At 40.3% G+C, this 18,821-nt stretch overlaps 1 protein-coding gene across 3 annotated transcripts in view; it reads right to left on the bottom strand.

Annotated features, from left to right (window-relative positions):
• Positions 1-18,821, bottom strand: part of TESK2 (testis associated actin remodelling kinase 2) — a 143,785-nt gene that overhangs the window by 110,164 nt on the left and 14,800 nt on the right. Inside the window, exon 1 of one of the 3 annotated variants that reach the window (XM_072772407.1) lies at positions 3,229-3,386. The exons of the other annotated variants lie outside the window; for them this stretch is intronic. The gene's annotated coding sequence lies outside the window, so the exon portion shown is untranslated. Of the gene's footprint in view, positions 1-3,228; positions 3,387-18,821 lie in introns of those variants that run through there. 3 annotated transcript variants of the gene reach the window in all.

The raw sequence follows: 18,821 nt of genomic DNA, 5'->3' as shown, positions 1-18,821 counted from the left end.
AGAGGGAAAGAATCTGAAACAGAATGCACAGAGCCAGATGCAAGGCTCAACCCCACAACTGCAAGATCATAACCTGAGCACCAAGAGATGGATACTTAACTAAGCCACCCAGGTGCCCCAAAACATATTATTTTTAAAGAAGAAAACTGGGGCATCTGGGTGGCTCAGTGAGTTGAGCAACCAGCTCTTGATTTTGGCTCAGGTCATGATCTCAGGGTTGAGATCAAACTCAGTGGGGAGTCTGCTTAAGTTTCTCTCTCTCTCTCCTTCTGCACCTCCCTCCCGCCTTGCTCACACATGTGTTCTCTCTAAAATAAATCAATCTTAAAAAAAAAAAAAAGGAAAAAGAAAGAAAACCGTATCTAAGCAATTTAAAAATTATTGATTAAACAGTACAGTATAGCAAAAGTGACTATAGAAGGCTCTACCCCATCTGGTCCATGATTAAGAATAAAAATGCAAACCTACTTTTTCTTTAGGGCATGTCTCCCTACCTCTATTTTTTTTCCATGAGAAATGATTATAAAGGTCTTATGCAGAATACAGCATTGTGACTTTTCAACTAGTAAAATGCTTTCATAAATCTGATACTTAATCCAGGCTACCTCTACCACTTCTAACCATGGAGAACAGCAGCAGGGTTCCCAGGGCCATCCTTACAATATGACCTTGCCTCCCTAGCCATAGCCAGAAGTCAGCAGCACTCTATCCAATAGGGACCAATCACAGTTCCTTTCCTGACAATTTGGAATTGTAATTGAGATGTCCTAGCCTCAGTCTGGCTGCTTTCTAAAATGGAAGCCACATAGTGGTGTCTGGCTGATTCAGTAGGTAGAGCATGAGACTCTTGATCTTGGGGTTGTAAGTTTGAGCCCCATGTTAGGTTTAGAGATTACTTAAAAATAAAATCTTAAAAAAAAAAAAAAGGAAACCATGTAAACTCAGGAGCTGTGGGCCATGGCCATTATCTACCATATAGCCTGGAAAGCAGAAAAAGTCAAGAGATTGAGTCAAAACTGCAAAGAAAAAAAGACAAAAAGAGAACTTCTTAATTTTCCCAATGTGCTATAGTTCCCAATTCCTGAGGCCTCATTGCATCCTGATTTAAGGTTCCATGAGATACCCTTGTATCATTAAAATAGATTACCTTGGGGCACCTGGGTGGCTCAGTTAGTTAAGAATCCAACTCTTTAAAAAAAAGAATCCAGGGGATCCCTGGGTGGCGCAGCGGTTTGGCGCCTGCCTTTGGCCCAGGGCGCGATCCTGGAGACCTGGGATCGAATCCCACATCAGGCTCCCGGTGCCTGCTTCTCCCTCTGCCTGTGTCTCTGCCCCCCTCTCTCTCTCTGTGACTATCATAAATAAATAAAAATTTAAAAAAAAAAAAAAAGAATCCAACTCTTGATTTTGGGTCAGATCATGATCTCAGGGTTGGGAGATCCAGCACAGAGTCAGCTCCACACTGGGCACAAAGCCTACTTAAGATTCTCTCTCTCCCCACCTCCCCTCCCACTCATGTGTGCTCGCTTTCTCTCCAAAAAAATAAATTATCTTTGCTTAAGCTAATTTTACCAAAGTCTTCATAGAAGGAAAAATGACCCAAGTTCTAAAGGAATAAGACAGTTAAGTACCTCTATTGAATCTTGCCAAAAAGTGGCAGATCAGCAGATCAAAAATTTAGGATTGTAAGACCAAGATTTTTAAAATTTTACAGCCAATAAAGACCATAAAGTTTATTCATTCATTTTATATGTGAGGAAACATAAGGCCCAGAATGTGGAAATGATTTGCCCATAGCTATAAGCCATTTATTAGCCAAGCTAACCTCAGGACCAAGGAACCAAAAGGTAGTGCATTTCTCTTTTTCTTTTTTTTTTTTAATTTTTTTTAATTTATTTATTTATGATAGTCACACAGAGAGAGAGAGAGGCAGAGACACAGGCAGAGGGAGAAGCAGGCTCCATGCACCAGGAGCCTGACGTGGGATTCGATCCCGGGTCTCCAGGATCGCGCCCTGGGCCAAAGGCAGGCGCTAAACCGCTGCGCCACCCAGGGATCCCTTTTTTTTTTTTAATTGGAGTTCAATTTGCCAACATATAGCATATCACCCAGTGCTCATCCCATCAAGTGCCCCCCTCAGTGCAAGGTAGCACATTTCTAAAAGTGTGTCTGCTAATCATCTGCTTCAAAATTATCCAAGGAGCTTGTTTAAAACCTATATTACCATGTCTCAACCTTGACTTACTAAATCAGAATCTCTTGGAGGCCTGGAAATTTTACCAAGGTCCCCAGTGATCCTTATGTACAATAGGAGTTGAAGATCCTCTACTTAGAGAAAGGGTATATTAATAACTTTTTTTAAAAATGAATTTTACAAGAATTTCCTCATTTAATCCTCAAAACAACGTGAAGCTAGGTATGATTCCTATTTCACATAGAAAGAAATGTAGGCTCAGGAGGTTAAGTACCTTGCCTAAGGATACACAACTAGTAGAAACAGAAACCATGGTCCATCCAGCATCAAAGCTCAAGCTTTTTCCATTTCATATCATTTAGCTCAGTGTTTTTCCACTATAGAGTTGTACAGAGTTTAGCTAGTCATCTACATAGAAAAGAGGACAAGTACTTGAGTGCAGAGGAAGATGAGGGTGACTATAATTCGGACAGAAATAGAAAAGAAGGGGAGGGCACCCTGGGTGGCTCAGTGGTTTAGAGCTGCCTTCGGCCCAGAACGTAATCCTGGAGACCTGGGATCCAGTCCCACATCAGGCTTCCTGCATGGAGCCTGCTTCTCCCTCTGCCTGTGTCTCTGCCTCTCTTTCTGTGTCTCTCATGAATTTAAAAAAAAAAAAAAAAATCTAAAAAAATTAAAAAAAGAGAAAAGAAGGGGAGAAAAACTCTTAGCTTTAGAAAAATAAAGGGGACTCCTGGGTGGTTCAGTGGTTGGGTGGCTGCCTTTGGCTCAGGTAGTGATCCCAGAATCCGAGATCAAGTCCCTCATAGGGCTCCTGCAAGGAGCCTGCTTCTCCCTCTGCCTGTGTCTCTGCCTCTCTCTCTCTCATAAATAAATAAATCTTAACAAAAAAAAAAAAAAGGAAGGGAGGGAGGGAGGAGAGAGAGAGAGAGAGAGAGAGGAAGGAAGGAAGGAAGGAAGGAAGGAAGGAAGGAAGGAAGGAAGGAAGGAAGGAAGAAAGGAAGAAAGAAAAAAAGAAAGAAATTACAAAATACCGTAGCTGGGGGTCCCTGGGTGGTGCAGCAGTTTGGCGCCTGCCTTTGGCCCAGGGCACGATCCTGGAGACCCGGGATCGAATCCCACGTCGGGCTCCCGGTGCATGGAGCCTGCTTCTCCCTCTGCCTGTGTCTCTGCCTCTCTCTCTCTCTCTCTCTCTCTCTATCATAAATAAATAAAAATTAAAAAAAAAAAATACCGTAGCTAAAATTATCTAAAGCACAGCTGCCTTTGAAATCACTGAACAATTTGACTGGCTTACCATCTACTGACTTTTTTACTCTGAATGAAATACATTATTAACCTCCACGATGCCTCTATTTTTCCTGGGAAGGTGGTAGATTCTATTCTCTATAGTAAGTCTTGGAAGACAGAAATGCTCATTGCAGCTCAACAGGTCTGAGAGAAAGTAAAGAATACTTAACAGCAAATGAACTAGTTTGGTTGGAGCTCTTATAGGCTGAAATTTTTTATATTTTTATTTTTTAAAAAAAAGGAACTTGTATCTTGGGCTCATGGTACTTTTCAAGAGGGGGAGAAAAGTATTTATTTAAAAGGTATATGCTTATAGAAACTCTTGCACATAAGCACAGGAGACCTGAACAAGGACATTCATTTCATTTCAACATTGTTTGTAATAAGCGGGGGGGGCAACCCAAAGATAGTCTGTAGGAACAATAAGAAACTGCAGAATATTTTTCAATGAAATATACAGCACTTGAAATGAATGAACTCTAACAATGTAGATGTATTTCAAAAGCAATACAAATTGAGGGGAAGGAAGAAAGTATTATCATTAAAATCTAATTCAAAAAGATTTTTTTTAAGTTATGAAAAAAAGGAGGTGAAAAGAAAGCTGGGGTAACAATACTTATATGGACAAAATAAACAAAGATGATAAAAAGAAACAAAGGAGGACACTACATAATCATAAAGGGAAAAATTCAACAAGAGGATGTAACAATTTGTAAATATTTATGCACCCGGCATAGAAGCACCTAAATACATAAAGCAACTATTAGCAGAGAAAGAAATTGACAGTAATACAATAATAGCAGGGGACTTTAACACCCCACTTCCATCAATAGATCAGATAGAAAATCAACAGGAAACAGGCTCTGAAGGATACCTTGGACCAGATGAATCTAACAGATATATTCAGAACATTCCATTCAAAAACAGTGGATTACACACATTCTTTTCAAGTGCACATGGAAAATTCTCCAGAACAGATCACATGTTAGGCCACGAAACAAATCTCAACAATTGAAAAAGACAAATCACATACATCTTTTCCAACCACAACAGTATGAAACTAGAAATCAATCACAAGAAAAAATCTGGAAAGAACACAAGTGCAGGAGGCTAAACAACATGCTACTAAACAACAAATGGGCCAACCAAGAAATCAAAGAAATTTAAAAATATATGGAGAAAAATGAAAAAGGAAACACAACTGTCCAAAATCTTTAGGATGCAGGAAAAGTTGTTCTAAAAGAGAAGGTTATAGCAATACAGGCATACCTCAAGAAGCAAGAATCTCAAATAAACAATCTAACCTTACACCTAAAGGAGTTGGAAAAAGAAGAATAAACAAAGCCTAAAGCCAGTAGAAGGAAGATAATGAATCAAAAATAAAATAGGAGAAATAAAAACCAACACCAAGAAACACAAAGGATTATAAGAGAATATTATGAAAAATTATATGCCAACAAACCGGACAACCTAAAAGAAATGGATAAATTCCTACAAACATATAGCCTACCAAAACTAAATCAGAAAGAAAGAAAATTTAAACAGACTGACTGGAGCACCTAGGTGGCTCAGTGGTGAGCATCTGCCTCAGCTCAGGTCATGATCCTGGGGTCCTGGGATTGAGTCCTGCATCGGGCTCCCCACAGGGAGCCTGCTTCTCCCTCTGCCTGTGTCTCTGCCTCTTTCTGGGTCTCTCATGAATAAATAAATAATCTTTAAAAAATAAATAAACGAACAGACTATTAGCAATTATACTGAATCAGTAATCAAAAAACTCCCAAAAAACAAAAGTCCAGGACCAGATGGCTTCATAGGTGAAGTCTATCAAACTTCCAAAGAATATTCTATTCTTCTCAAACTACTCCAAAAAAGAGTAAGGAAAGCTTCCAAATTCATTCTGACACCAGCATTCCATAGATACTAAAACCAAATAAAGGGCAACCTGGGTGGCTCAGCGGTTTAGCACCACCTTCAGCCCAGGGCATGATCCTGGAGACCCGAGATCAAGTTCATAAGAGTGATGTTGAGCATCTTCTCATATGTTGGTTGGCCATCTGTATTTTCTTTGGAAAAATGCTTATTTAGATCCACTGTCCATTTTTTTTAAGATTTTATTTATTCATGCAAGATAGAGAGAGAGAGGGAGAGGGAGAAGCAGGCTCCATCCGGGGAGCCCAACATGGGACTCGATCCCAGGTCTCCAGGATCACGTCCTGGGCCAAAGGCAGCGCTAAACCACTGAGCCACCCAGGCTGCCCCCTCTGTCCATTTTTTTTATTGGATTATTTGTTTTCTTAGTTTTGAGTTGTATAAGTTCTTTAGGTTGCTTTTTGTTTTGTTGATAGATTCCTTCACTGTCCAAAAAGTTTATTTTTGTGTAATCTCAAATGTCTAATTTTGCTTTTGTTTCCCTTGCCTCAGAAGACCTATCTAGAAAAACGTTACTATGGCTCATGTCAAACAAATTACTGCTTGTATTTTCTTCTAGGACTCTTCTAATGATTTCGGGTCCCACATTTCGGTGTTTAATCCATTTTGAGTTTATCTTTGTGTATAATATGAGAAAGTGGTCTGATTTCATTCTTTTGCTTGTAGCTGTTCAATATTCCCTACACCATTTGCTGAAGATACTTTTTCCTGTTGTATATTCTTGCCTCCTTTGTCGTAGATTAATTGACCATAAAAACGTGGGTTTATTTCTGGATTCTTTGTTCTGTTCTATTGATCTATGAGTCTATTTTGTGTTAGTCCCATAGTATTTCCATATTTGTAGTATATCCTGAAATCATGGGATTGTGATATCTCTAGCTTTGTTGTTCTTTTTCAGGATTGCTTTGGCTATGTAGGGTTTGGTTGTTCCAAACAAATATGGATTAGTTGCTGTAGTTGTGTGAAAAATATTGTTGGTATTTTGATAGAGATTGCATTAAATATGTAGATTCTTTGGGTAGTATGGATATTTTAACAATAGTAAAAGAGTAAAAAGAAGAATGAAATCTTGTCATTTGCAACAAGAGATATAAATCTAGAAGGTATAATGCTAAATGAAATAAGTTAGATAAAGACGAATACCAGGGGGATCCCTGGGTGGCGCAGCGGTTTGGCGCCTGCCTTTGGCCCAGGGCGCGATCCTGGAGACCCGGGATCAAATCCCACATCAGGCTCCCGGTGCATGGAGCCTGCTTCTCCCTCTGCTGTGTCTCTGCCTCTCTCTCTCTCTCTCTGTGTGTGTGACTACCATAAATAAATTTTAAAAAGTAATAAAAAATAAATAAATAATAAAAATAAGAAACAAACCTATAGTAAACAACAGAAAATTATACATTTGCTAATTCTGTTTTTCCTTAATATTTGTTTTGTGTATTATATTGTGCTCTCATCTAAAAAAATATTGTGCTCTCTTCTACATTTTTTATTAAAAGAAATTTAATAGTTTCAAAAAGTCTATTGCAATACAATAACTATGCAGTATGCTTAATCCAAGAAAACTGAAAACAATTTGGCAAATAAATAGCATCCCAATGTGTAAGCCAAGTCTCCAGATTCTCAAACTCTTATTCTGCAACAGCTCCACTATAGATTTTGGTCCAAGGAGTATTTATATCTTAAACTAAAAACTCAAAAGCATTGAGAGAATATTTGGATAGTCTAACTTATCCAAGTTCACAAACATGGGCACCTGGGTGGCTCAGTGGTTGAGCGTCTGCCTTTGGCTTGGGTCATGATCCCGAGATCCTGGGAAAGGGTCCCCTACCAGACTCCCCGCAGGGAGCCTGCTTCTCCCTCTGCCTACGTTTCTGCCTCTCTCTGTGTCTCTCATGAATAAGTAAATAAAATCCTAAAAAATATATATATAAAAGCATTCATGAAGAACACTGGTATTTAGTTGTACAGCCCACAATACATGCTAAAGTAATATTAATTACTAGACAGTTGAGATGAGTGGTAAAAAGTACAGTCTCCTCATGAGAGTAAGAATTTTATTAATCCATTTTGGAGAAGTGCTGAGCATGGGAAAATTTCCAAACCTGCCTTCTGTTCCCCTAGCCTGCATACTAAATGACCACATTTTAAATGAAATCAATCAAGCTACAAATGGCTTTCAATATAATCTGACAAATTGGGGATCCCTGGGTGGCGCAGCGGTTTGGCGCCTGCCTTTGGCCCAGGGCGCGATCCTGGAGACCTGGGATCGAATCCCACGTCCGGCTCCCGGTGCATGGAGCCTGCTTCTTTCTGTCTCTGCCTCTCTCTCTCTCTCTCTCTCTCTCTGTGACTATCGTAAAAAAAAAAAAAAAAAAAAAAAAATTAAAAAAAAAGCTTCTTAATAAAAATAAAGTTTAAAAAAAAAAAAAAAAAAATAATCTGACAAATTTAAATTAGCCATAAAAGTTAACAATGGTAGGAACGAACAGACTCTCAAACCACACCCTATTTTTTTAAGTCTGAAAATGATTAATTTTAAAATTAAAAAATACATTATTTGAAATGTGTGAAATTTTCACTTTCAGCCTCTGAATTACCTCCCTTGGTCTTATTTACAGAACATCTTTTCTTTGGCACCTGGATAGCTCAGTAGGTTAAATGCCTGCCTTTAGCTCAGGTCATGATTCCAAGGTCCTGAGATGGAGCTCTATGTCCGGCTCCCCGCTCAGCAGGGAGTCTGCTTCTCCTTCTGCCCCTCCCCTCCCTCATTCTCTTTCTCTCTCTCTCTCAAATAAGTAAATAAAATTTTTAAAAGCAAAAACAAAAAGTGTCTGCCTTCAGCTCAGGTCATAATCTCGGTTCTTAGTATCCCAGCCTGCATCTGGCTCCTGGCTCAGCAGGGAGCCTGCTTCTCCTTCTCCCTCTGCCCCTTCTCCCCCGGCTTGTGTTCACTCTCTCACATACACTGGTGCGTGCGCTCTCTCTCGCTCTCTCTCTCAAATAAATATTTTTAAAAAGAATATTACTTTTTTTATAATAGTTCCCCTTAATGTATACTATTTTAGGGAGCAGAGACAACTACAATTACTAGAAAGATATAATGCATTTACTAGAAAGATATAATGATTGAAAAAATGCAATTTCACTTTAAAGAGGCTACTTAATTCAAAGACTACACTGTTGACCAAGAATAATTAATTTTCCCAGGACAAGATGGTGCTGTCCATACTGCTCCTGACAGTCCGAGGATCAGAAGGACTGTATATGGTAAATGGACAACCACATTTTACAGAAAGCACATTGTTTCCAAGGGAATCTGGGAAACATTGCAAAGTCTATACTTTTAGTAAAGATAGCATCTTATTTCCCTGAAACAATGAGAAAAAATAAATATTATCAATGTTGCTAACAAGGGACTATTCCTTCAATCTCCAAAGGCAGTTTGCCTTGAGTTCTCACCCAAAAACACTATTCTGGCAATGTGGCACAGCTGGGATACCCAACCTACAATTTAACGATGTGAAACCTGGTACATGTTTGAAGTCTTTCATCCAGAAAAAATGTAAAATTATTGTCCATTCTGGTCAGGAATTGAAACTATTTGTGTTGGAAATGTTAACAATGAAGTTCACGTATTTGTAAACAATTTTAGTACAGAAAAATTTATGAAATAGGGGCAGCCAGGTGGCTCAGCGGTTTGGCACCACCTTCAGCCCAGTGCGTGATCCTGGAGACCGGGGATCGAGTCCCATGTTGGGCTCCCTGAGTGGAGACTGCTTCTCCCTCTGCCTGTGTCTCTGCCTCTCTTTCTGTCTCACATGAATAAATAAAATATTTTTTAAATTTTATGAAATAAATTTACTGTTTATTATAAGTGTAAACCATTTTATTGCCTTATATGGCCTCATAGGATTTTCCTATATACTGTTGATATATTAATTCATTTGAATAACTCTTCTATGTCTAAGTGCTAGTGAAATTCTATAACAGAGATTTACTTTTTTTTTTTTTTAGAATTTATTATTTGTTTGTTTGTTTGTTTGTTTGTTTATTTAAAAGAGAAAGCACATGTGGATCCCTGGGTGGCTCCACGGTTTAGCACCTGCCTTTGGCCCAGGGCGCGATCCTGGAGTCCCGGGATCAAGTCCCGCGTCGGGCTCCCGGCATGGAGCCTGCTTCTCCCTCTGCCTGTGTCTCTGCCTCTCTCTATCTCTCTCTATGTCTATGAATAAATAATAAATAAAATCTTAAAAAAAAAGACTACAAAAAAATAAATAAAAGAGAAAGCACAAACAGGAGGAAGAGAAGAGGGAAACGGACAACAGACACTCTACTAAGCGGTGAACCTGATACGAGGCTCGTACCCAGGACTCTGGGATCATGACCTGAACCAGTCAGACGCTTAACCGACTGAGCCACCCAGGCGTCCCCAGAGATTTTGTTTTATAATAAGTTTTTTTTTTAAGATTTTATTTATTTCTTCATGAGAGACATACAGAGAGAGAGGCAGAGACACAAGCAGAGGGAGAAGTAGGCTCCCCTCAAGGAGCCTGATGCAGGACTCGATTCTGGGACCCTGGGATCGGGACCTGAGCTGAAGGCAAACACTCAACCACCAAGCCACCCAGGCATCCCAAAACTTGGAATTCTCAAATGAAAATTTGTGATACTATAATCTGCTTCACTAAAAACATTTCAACTGGAGTCCCAGTCGTTCTCATTTAGGGACATGTACAAATTTAGGTGGAGGAAGGTCCTTGTCAGGGAAGTTACTGTCTTAATGGTGAGGGTGTGGGGTAGGCACTACTGGCATTTTAGTGGGCAGGTTCCAGGAAAGCCTAATGTCCTACAATGCACAGAACAGTCCTACACAACAAAGAATTGCCCTGTCCTAAATGTCAATAGTGCTCTCATTAAGAAACACTGTGTTAGAAAAGCTTCATCAGCTTGACTTTAAACTAGGAAATACCCTTTAGCAGTCTTTATTTTTCTTTAGCAGTCTTTTAAAAATAACAAAAGTATGTTGCTAGTAAGGACACAAATCAGTTTTTCATAAATGTATTGTCAATTTCAATACTCATAACCTTAGAAGTTCAAACTTTTGCTTTCTTGGGACGCCTGGGTGGCTCAGCAGTTGAGCGTCTGCCTTTGGCTCAGGGCGTGATCCCAGAGTACTGGGATCGAGTCCCACATCAGGCTCCCTGCATGGAGCCTGCTTCTCCCTCTGCCTGTATCTCTGCCTCTCTCTCTCTCTCTCTCGATCCCCATGTCTCTCATAAATAAATAAATAAAAATTTTAAATAGGCAAGTATGTCTTTTCAAAGGCTAATTTTTGGAGCACCTGGATGGCTCAGTCAGTTGAGCATCCTCAACCATCTCTTGATCTCGGCTCAGGTCATAATCTCAGAGTCCTGGGATCTATCCATGACCACTCCATCTCCCTCTCCCTCTGCCCCTCCTCCAACTCACATATTCACACTCTCTCTCTCTTTCTAAAATAAATAAAATCTTATTTTTTAAAGACTAATTGTCACTTATACTGGGATTGATTTATTTTTCAGAAAGAAGGTACAATTAAAAGCTTTGAGGGGGGATCCCTGGGTGGCGCAGCGGTTTGGCGCCTGCCTTTGGCCCAGGGCGCAATCCTGGAGACCCGGGATCGAATCCCACGTCGGGCTCTCGGTGCATGGAGCCTGCTTCTCCCTCTGCCTATGTCCCTGCCTCTCTCTCTCTCTCTGTGACTGTCATAAATAAATAAAAACGTTTAAAAAAAATTAAAAAAAAAAATAAATAAAAGCTTTGAGGAAAGTAATCTGAAAAGCTATCAACAAAAGAATTAGTGAGCTAAATAGCCTATATCCAATATTATATACTTTGTCTTTCAAAGTAGTAACTCCGGGACGCCTGGGTGGCTCAGAGGTTGGGTGCTTGCCTTCAGCTCAGGTCATGATCCTGGGATCCAGGATCGAGTCCCACATCAGGCTCCCTGTGAGCAGGCTCCCTGCTTCTCCCTCTCTGCCTATGTCTCTGCCTCTCTCTCTCAGTCTGTGTCTCTCATGAATAAACAAATAAATATTTTTTTTAAAAAAGCAGTAACTCCATAAAAGATTTTCTAGAAAATCAAGGAAACCTTTTTAGGACTCCCAGTTAGATCATTACTCCCATCTGAAATTTTTCTGGAAATAAAAACTGCAGCCACCATTTACCATGGCCATGCATTCCACCAGTGTTTTGCATATGCTATCTCTAGTATTTATGACAACACTGCAAAGTAGATATTATTTCCAATTTAAAAAGAACAAAATTGGGCAGCCTGGGTGGCTCAGCGGTTTAGCGCCACCCTTAGCCCTGTGCATGATCCTGGAGACCTGGGATTGAGTCCCACATTGGGCTTCCTGCATGGAGCCTGCTTCTCCTTCTGCCTGTGTCTCTGCCTCTCTCTCTCTCTGTGTGTCTCTCATGAATAAATAAATAAAATCTTAAAAAAAAAAAAAAAGCTATTACTATTTCCCACCCTATCTTGATAGCAGAGGCTAAGGAGTATACAGTGATAGCTCTACCAGCCTCTGTAACAAAAGCCTTCGGTGATTTTTTTTAAAGATTTTATTTATTTGTTTGTTTGTTTGAGAGAGCATGTGAAAGCGGAAGGAGGGGCACAGGGGAAAAGAAAAAATCTCAAACAGACTCCACAATGGAGCCCACTGCAGGTCGGTGAGGGAGTGGGGAGTAGGCCTCAATCTCATAACCCTGAGATAATGACCTGAGCTGAAATCAAAAGTCAGATGCTTAACTGACTGAATCACCCAAGCCTTCTGCCATTTAATCATTCTACAGATATAAAAATTAGCATTGGTTTAAATGGACAGACTGTCTAAAGAATGGATGCTGGGCAGCCCCAGTGGCGCAGTGTTTAGCGCTGCCTGCAGCCTGGGGTGTGATCCTGGAGACCCGGGATCGAGTCCCACATCGGGCTCCCTGCATGGAGCCTGCTTCTCCCTCTGCCTGTGTCTCTGCCTCTCTCTCTGTGTCTCTCATGATTAAATAAATAAAATCTTAAAAAAAAAAAAAGAATGGATGCCAACCTGGAAGGAAAGATATGCCAACTCCTAATCATCCTTCTTTTTCATTCTAATATATAGTATTTGTTGTTTCTTACTCTACCATTTCACAGGAACAAAGTAGAGGAAACTTCATAACGGTGGAGATGAAAAGAAAATCCTGCATTGCACTGGGTAGCTATCAATGAATAGGTAGCAGGCAGGACATGGCAGTGTCAACTAGCAACCAAAAACTTTCAATACCCATCCAAATATAGAATCGTGTGTGCACAAGGTTGGTAATGAAGTCCCACAGAGTGAGTAAAAAGGAATGCTGAGATTTAAGTGGACTTTTATATACTGGGTATAAAGAGTGGAAAAAGAATATAAACAATATCCTAATTATATACTGTTTGCTTTCCATTATCATAAAAACTTTCTAAGTCAAAATAAAACAAAGATTAGTTATGGGTAAGATGTAACTCAGAAAACTGGCCATTTTCCAGAATAGGAATACTGATAAGCATATTAGTTGTGTATCAAGACCAATCACATAGCAAATCTACATGACAGATCTGCTCAGCTGCTATCCTTTCTATGGACCAACATAACAAATACAGACACATTTCAGGATGACTGCCTAATTAAAAATAAAAGCAATACTGCTGAACTTGCCATCCTACTGTGAAATAATGAGTTGCAGTTTCCATTCAAACCAAAGGCAATCTGACATAAAAACTGGCATCCCCTATTTAATTAGCCAAGAATTACACAATGGCATATATTGGTGTTAGACAGATCAAAAGCCAGTTCTTAAAACTGTATTATCTCTTTTAGATAAGCATCTTATCTGTTATTTTAACTACCATCTACCAGGCTTTAGGTCATGACATAAAACAGAAATTTAGGTTGAAAGTTGTAAAGGCATTTAGATTAACTATAGTCCAGTCTTTTGGTCAATTCAGGAATTCCCCTCTGTTTATTTACTCAAATGTTAATTGGGTTCCCACTAGGTACAAGGCATTATGGTAAGTGCTATAATATTTACTGAATATTAACTACAATCCAGATAGTCTTACAAGTGCTTTATGTTTAATATTCATAACAACCCTAAAAATAGATACCATTATTATTCCTTTTTATAGATGTGGCAACAAAGACACAAAGCAATTAATTAACTTGTCTAAGCTCTTACAGCCAAGAAGTCGTAGAGTCAGAATTCAAATCCAGAGCCTGTACTTTCAATCTCTTATACTATTGCCTCTCTGGGATAAGGATATAGAAAACTAAATAAAACATGACTTAATCCTCCAGGAGCGTAGACTCCCCCTAGAAACACATGTAAATCAATGAGTACGATACAGTGTGGAAATTGCTAATGACAGATTAGAAAGAAGGAAGGCCTAACTAAGGCACTAATGGTGAAAACAGAGAATTAGGAAAGAAGGTAAGTGGGATTTTTAAAAAGTGACTAAATTAAAGTAGGAGGTATGAGATGTACTTATAATGACTCCAAGTTTAACTAGAATCCTTCCCATGTTTCAGGTTAGGGTGACTAGGGGAATCAGTTGGCATTCACCCAAAGGAAACTATTTGTGAATTGATTCAATTTCACTTCTAATCTTACGGAGTTTGAGGTGCCTAAAGGAATACCAAGTGACAACATTCAGAAAGCAGTTAAAGACACCACACTGGAGCTCAGAAATGAGGACTAGCCTGGAGATACAGACTTGAAAGTCCTTAGCACTTACAAATATTCTAAAGAGTTTCCCAAAATAGAGAATATGAGTAATAGCTAATATTTACTGAGTTGCTATTATGTGCCAAAGCCCAGTCTCCTTCTTTATGTCTTTTTTTTTTAAGATTTTATTTATTTATTCATGAGAGAGACACTGAGAGAGAGAGGCAGAGACCCAGGCAGAGGGAGAAGCAGTCTCCATGCAGCGAGCCCGACATGGGACTCGATCCCGAGTCTCCAGGATCATGGGTCTCCAGGATCACGCCCGGGGCTGAAGGTGGCGCCAAACCGCTGAGCCACTGGGGCTGCCCCCTTCTTTATGTCTTTAAGTTAGATCAGATAAGAGGCAAAGGGAACACCAACATATATATATAGGACAAAACAGAAACAACAAAGTAAAAATAAAACCAAGAGAAAGTATGTCACACAACCCAAAGGTGAAAATGATTAATATATCAAATGCCACAGGGTAGTCAAATAATATGAAAAAAAGAGTTCACTGGACTGAATACTACAGAGGCAAGTCAGTTCAGCCTACTGAAAAAGCACCACTAACAACTCACTAATTCCTCCAGTGCCTTGTTCTATTATTAGAAAGTTCTTTTTTTTTTTTTAAAGATTTATTTATTTAAGAGAGAGACTATATAAGCAAGCAGCAGGCAGGGCAGAGGGACAGGGAAAGAGAATCCTCAAGCAGACTCCCCGCTGAGCACTCCAATGCAGGGCTCAATCCCAGGGCCCTGAGATCATGACCTGAGCCGAAATCAAGTGTCAGCCACTCAACCAAATGAGTCATCCAGGTGCCCCAGTCATTAATTCTCCTTCAGTCAGATTTGAATAGAACTCTATGCTTTCTTTTTTTTTTTTTTTAAGATTTTACTTATTTATTCATGAGAGAGACACACAGAGAGAGGCAGAGACACAGGCAGAGGGAGAAGCAGGCTCCATGCAGGGAGCCTGACATGGGACTCCATCTCAGGTCTTCAGGATCAGGCCCTGGGCTGAAGGCAGCAATAAACTGCTGAGCCACCCAGGCTGCCCCGAACACTATGCTTTTCCCTACACTTTTATTTCTTTGGAAAGATTACTTTTATAATAATTACAACATTTTAATAATAGGAGCCCCTGGGTGGCTCAGTTGGCCAAGCATCTGACTCCTAATTTTGGCTCAGGTCATGATCTCAGGGTCCTAGGATTGAGCCGTGTATTGAGTATCGAGCCTGCTTAAGACTCTCTCTCTCTCTCTCTCCCTCCCTGCCCTTCTAGCTCCTGTGTGTCCTCTATCTCAGAAAAAAACAAAAAAGTTACAATGACTAAATACAATAATGACACTTGACTGAATCCTGATTTGAATAAACTAGATATTAAAAGACAACTGTGGGAATTTTAGTAAGGACTACTACTAGATAAGAGAAAATTGGGTTTTTTAAAAGATTTTATTTATTAGGGATGCCTAGGTGGCTCAACAGTTGAGTGCCTTTGGCTCAGGGCATGATCCCAGGATCCAGGATCAAGTCCCACATCAGGCTCCCTGTGGGAAGCCTGCTTCTCCCTCTGCCTATGTCTCTGCCTCTCTCTGTGTGTCTCTCATGAATAAGTAAATAAATCTTAAAAAAAAAAGGATTTTATTTATTTATGAGAGAAATAGCATGAGCGGGAGGAGGTAGTGGCAGAGGGAAAGGGATAAGCGGACTCCCTGCTGAACAGGGAGCCCAATGTGGGGCTCAATTCCAGGACCCCAGGATCATGACACAAGCAAATACAGACCTTTAACTGAATTAGCCACCCAAGCACCCAGAAAATTATTTTATTTATCCTTTTTTGTAATCTCTACACTCAATGTGGGGCTCAAACTCACAACCCCAGGATCAAGAATCACATGCTCTTCTGACTGTGCCAGGCTGGCACCCTGATGATAGTAGAAAATTATTTTTTTTAAGATTGTATTTATTTATTCATGAGAGACACAGAGAGAGAAGAGAGAGAGGCAGAGATCACAGGCACAAGGAGAAGCAGACTCCATGCAAGGGAGCCCGACATGGGACTGGATTCCGGGTCTCCAGGATCACGCCTTGGGCTGAAGGGGGCGCTAAACCGCTGAGCCACCCGGGCTGCCCTAGAAAATTATTATTAAAAAAAAAAAAAAAAATTATTATTAAGTATGGCAATGACATTAGGATTATGTAAGACTTATTTGGGGGGAGAAAAAAAACGTATTTTGGGAGAAATAGAGGTAAAACAGTATGTCTGCATTTGCATTAAAATATCAGAAGGGGGGCGCTTGGGTGGCTCAGCTGTTGGTCGTCTGCCTTCGGCTCAGGGCGTGATCCTGGGGACCTGGAATTGAGTCCCGAGTCGGGCTCCCTGCATGGGGCCTGCTTCTCCCTCTGCCTGTGTCTTTCATGAATAAATAAATAAAATCTTTTTTAAAATTGTTATATATGAGAGATGGGTAAATGGGTGTTACATTTTTCTCATAATAAAAGGTTTCAGAAACAAAAATATTTTGTCAATTAAAAAACCAGCAAGGGGGATCCCTGGGTGGTGCAGCGGTTTAGCACCTGCCTTTGGCCCAGGGCGCGATCCTAGAGACCCGGGATCGAATCCCACGTCGGGCTCCCGGTGCATGGAGCCTGCTTCTCCCTCTGCCTGTGTCTCTGCCTCTCTCTCTCTCTCTCTCTCTCTCTGACTATCATAAATAAAAAAAAAAAAAAAAAAAAAAAACCAGCAGGGCAGCCCTGGTGGCTCAGCGGTTTACCGCCGTCTTCAGCCCAGGGCCTGATCCTGGAGACCAGGGATCGAGTCCCACGTTGGGCTCCCTGCGTGGAGCCTGCTTCTCCCTCTGCCGGTGTCTCTGTCTTCTCTCTGTGTCCCTCATGAATGAATAAATAAAATCTTTAAAAAAATAAAAATAAAAATACCAGCAGATATAGATATACCTTATTTTATTGTGCTTCACATTATTGTGCTTCACAGATACTGTCTTTTTTTTTTTTTTTTTTGTAACAAATTGAAGGTTTATGGCAATCTTGCACTGATTAACTACTGGCACCATTTTTCCAACAGTATTTCCTCACTTCATCTCACTCTGTCACATTTTGGTAATTCTCGCAATACTGCAAACTTTTTATTATATCTGTTATGTGATCTGTGATCTTTAATGTTCTAATTGTTTGGGGATACTACAAACTACCAAATAAGATGGAGAACTTTTTTTTTTTTTTTAAGATTTTATTTATTTATTCATGAGAGACAGAGAGAGAGAGAGAGGCAGAGACACCGGCAGAGGGAGAAGCAGGCTCCATGTAGGGAGCCCGATGCAGGACTCAATCTGAGACTCCAGGATCATGCCCTGGGCCGAAGGCAGATGCTAAGCTACCCAGGCGTCCCTAAGATGGAGAACTTAACTGATGAATGTTGTGTGTGCTCTAACTGCTCTATCAACCAGCTTTTCTCTCTCCCTGGGCCTCCCTATTCCCTGAGATATAATACTGAAATTAAGCCAGTTAATTTTGATTTTCAAGTCTTTTTAAGAAACATTTCATAAAGCTACAGCTGCTATAGGAAGTGATTCCTCTGATGGATCCGGGCAAAGTAAATTAAAAATCTTCTGGAAAAGATTCATCATTCTATATGCCAATAAGAACATTTGTAGGCACCTGGGTAGTTCAGTCAGTTAAGCGTCTGGTTTCGGCTCAGGTCATGATCCCAGGGTCCTGGGATTGAGTCCCGTGTCAGGCTCCCTGCTCAGGGAGGAGCCTGTCTCCCTCTGCCTCTCCCCTTGCTTGTGCTTTCTCACACACTCTCTCCCCCAAATAAATAAATAAAATCTTTAAAAAAAAATTATGATTTGTAATTCATGGGAAGAGGTCAAAAGAGCAACACTAACAAGCGTTTGAAAGAAGTTTATTCTAACCCTTATGGATAACTTTGAGGGGTCCAAGACTTCAGTGGAAGATGTAACTACAGATGGGGTAGAAATAGCAAGAAAACCAGAAGTGGAGCCTTAAAGGGGCACCTGGGTCGCTCAATCATTTAAGTGTCTGCCTTCAGCTCAGGTCATGATCTTAGAGTCCTGGGATCAAGCCTGGAGTCAAACTCCCTGCTCAGCAGGGAGTCTGTTTCTCACTCCCTATCTCTGCCCTTCCCCCCCTGCTCATCCTCCTATGCTCATGCACTCTCTCTCTCTCTCTCCTGCTCTCTCTCAAATAAATAAAATCTTAAAAAAAAAAAAAAAAAAAAAAGTGGGAGCACCTGGGTGGCCCAGTCAGTTAAGTGTCTGTCTTCAGCTCAGGTCATGATCTCAGGGTCCTGGGATTGAGCCCCACATTCAGCTCCCTGCTCAGCGGGGAGTCTGCTTCTTCCTCTTCCTCTTTTGTCCTTTCCCACCACCTGATTCCCCACTCGTGCTCCCTCTCTTTCTCTCAAATAAATAAAATCTAAGAAAAAAATGTAAAAAAAAAAAAAAAAAAAGTGGAGCCTGAAGATGTGACTGAACTGTTACAATCTCATGATAAAACTTGCTTTTTATGGATGAGCAAAGAAAGTGGTTTCTTGGGATGGAATCTACTCTTGAAGATGCTGCGAAGATTGTTGAAATAACAACAAAAGATTTAGAATATTACATGAACTTCGT

The sequence above is a fragment of the Canis lupus genome, chromosome 13 (assembly GCF_048164855.1).
Source record: "Canis lupus baileyi chromosome 13, mCanLup2.hap1, whole genome shotgun sequence".
In the NCBI taxonomy this organism is placed as follows: Eukaryota; Metazoa; Chordata; class Mammalia; order Carnivora; family Canidae; genus Canis; species Canis lupus.
The sequence above is the reverse complement of the archived record's forward strand: the minus strand, read 5'-3'. Positions and strand labels throughout refer to the sequence as shown.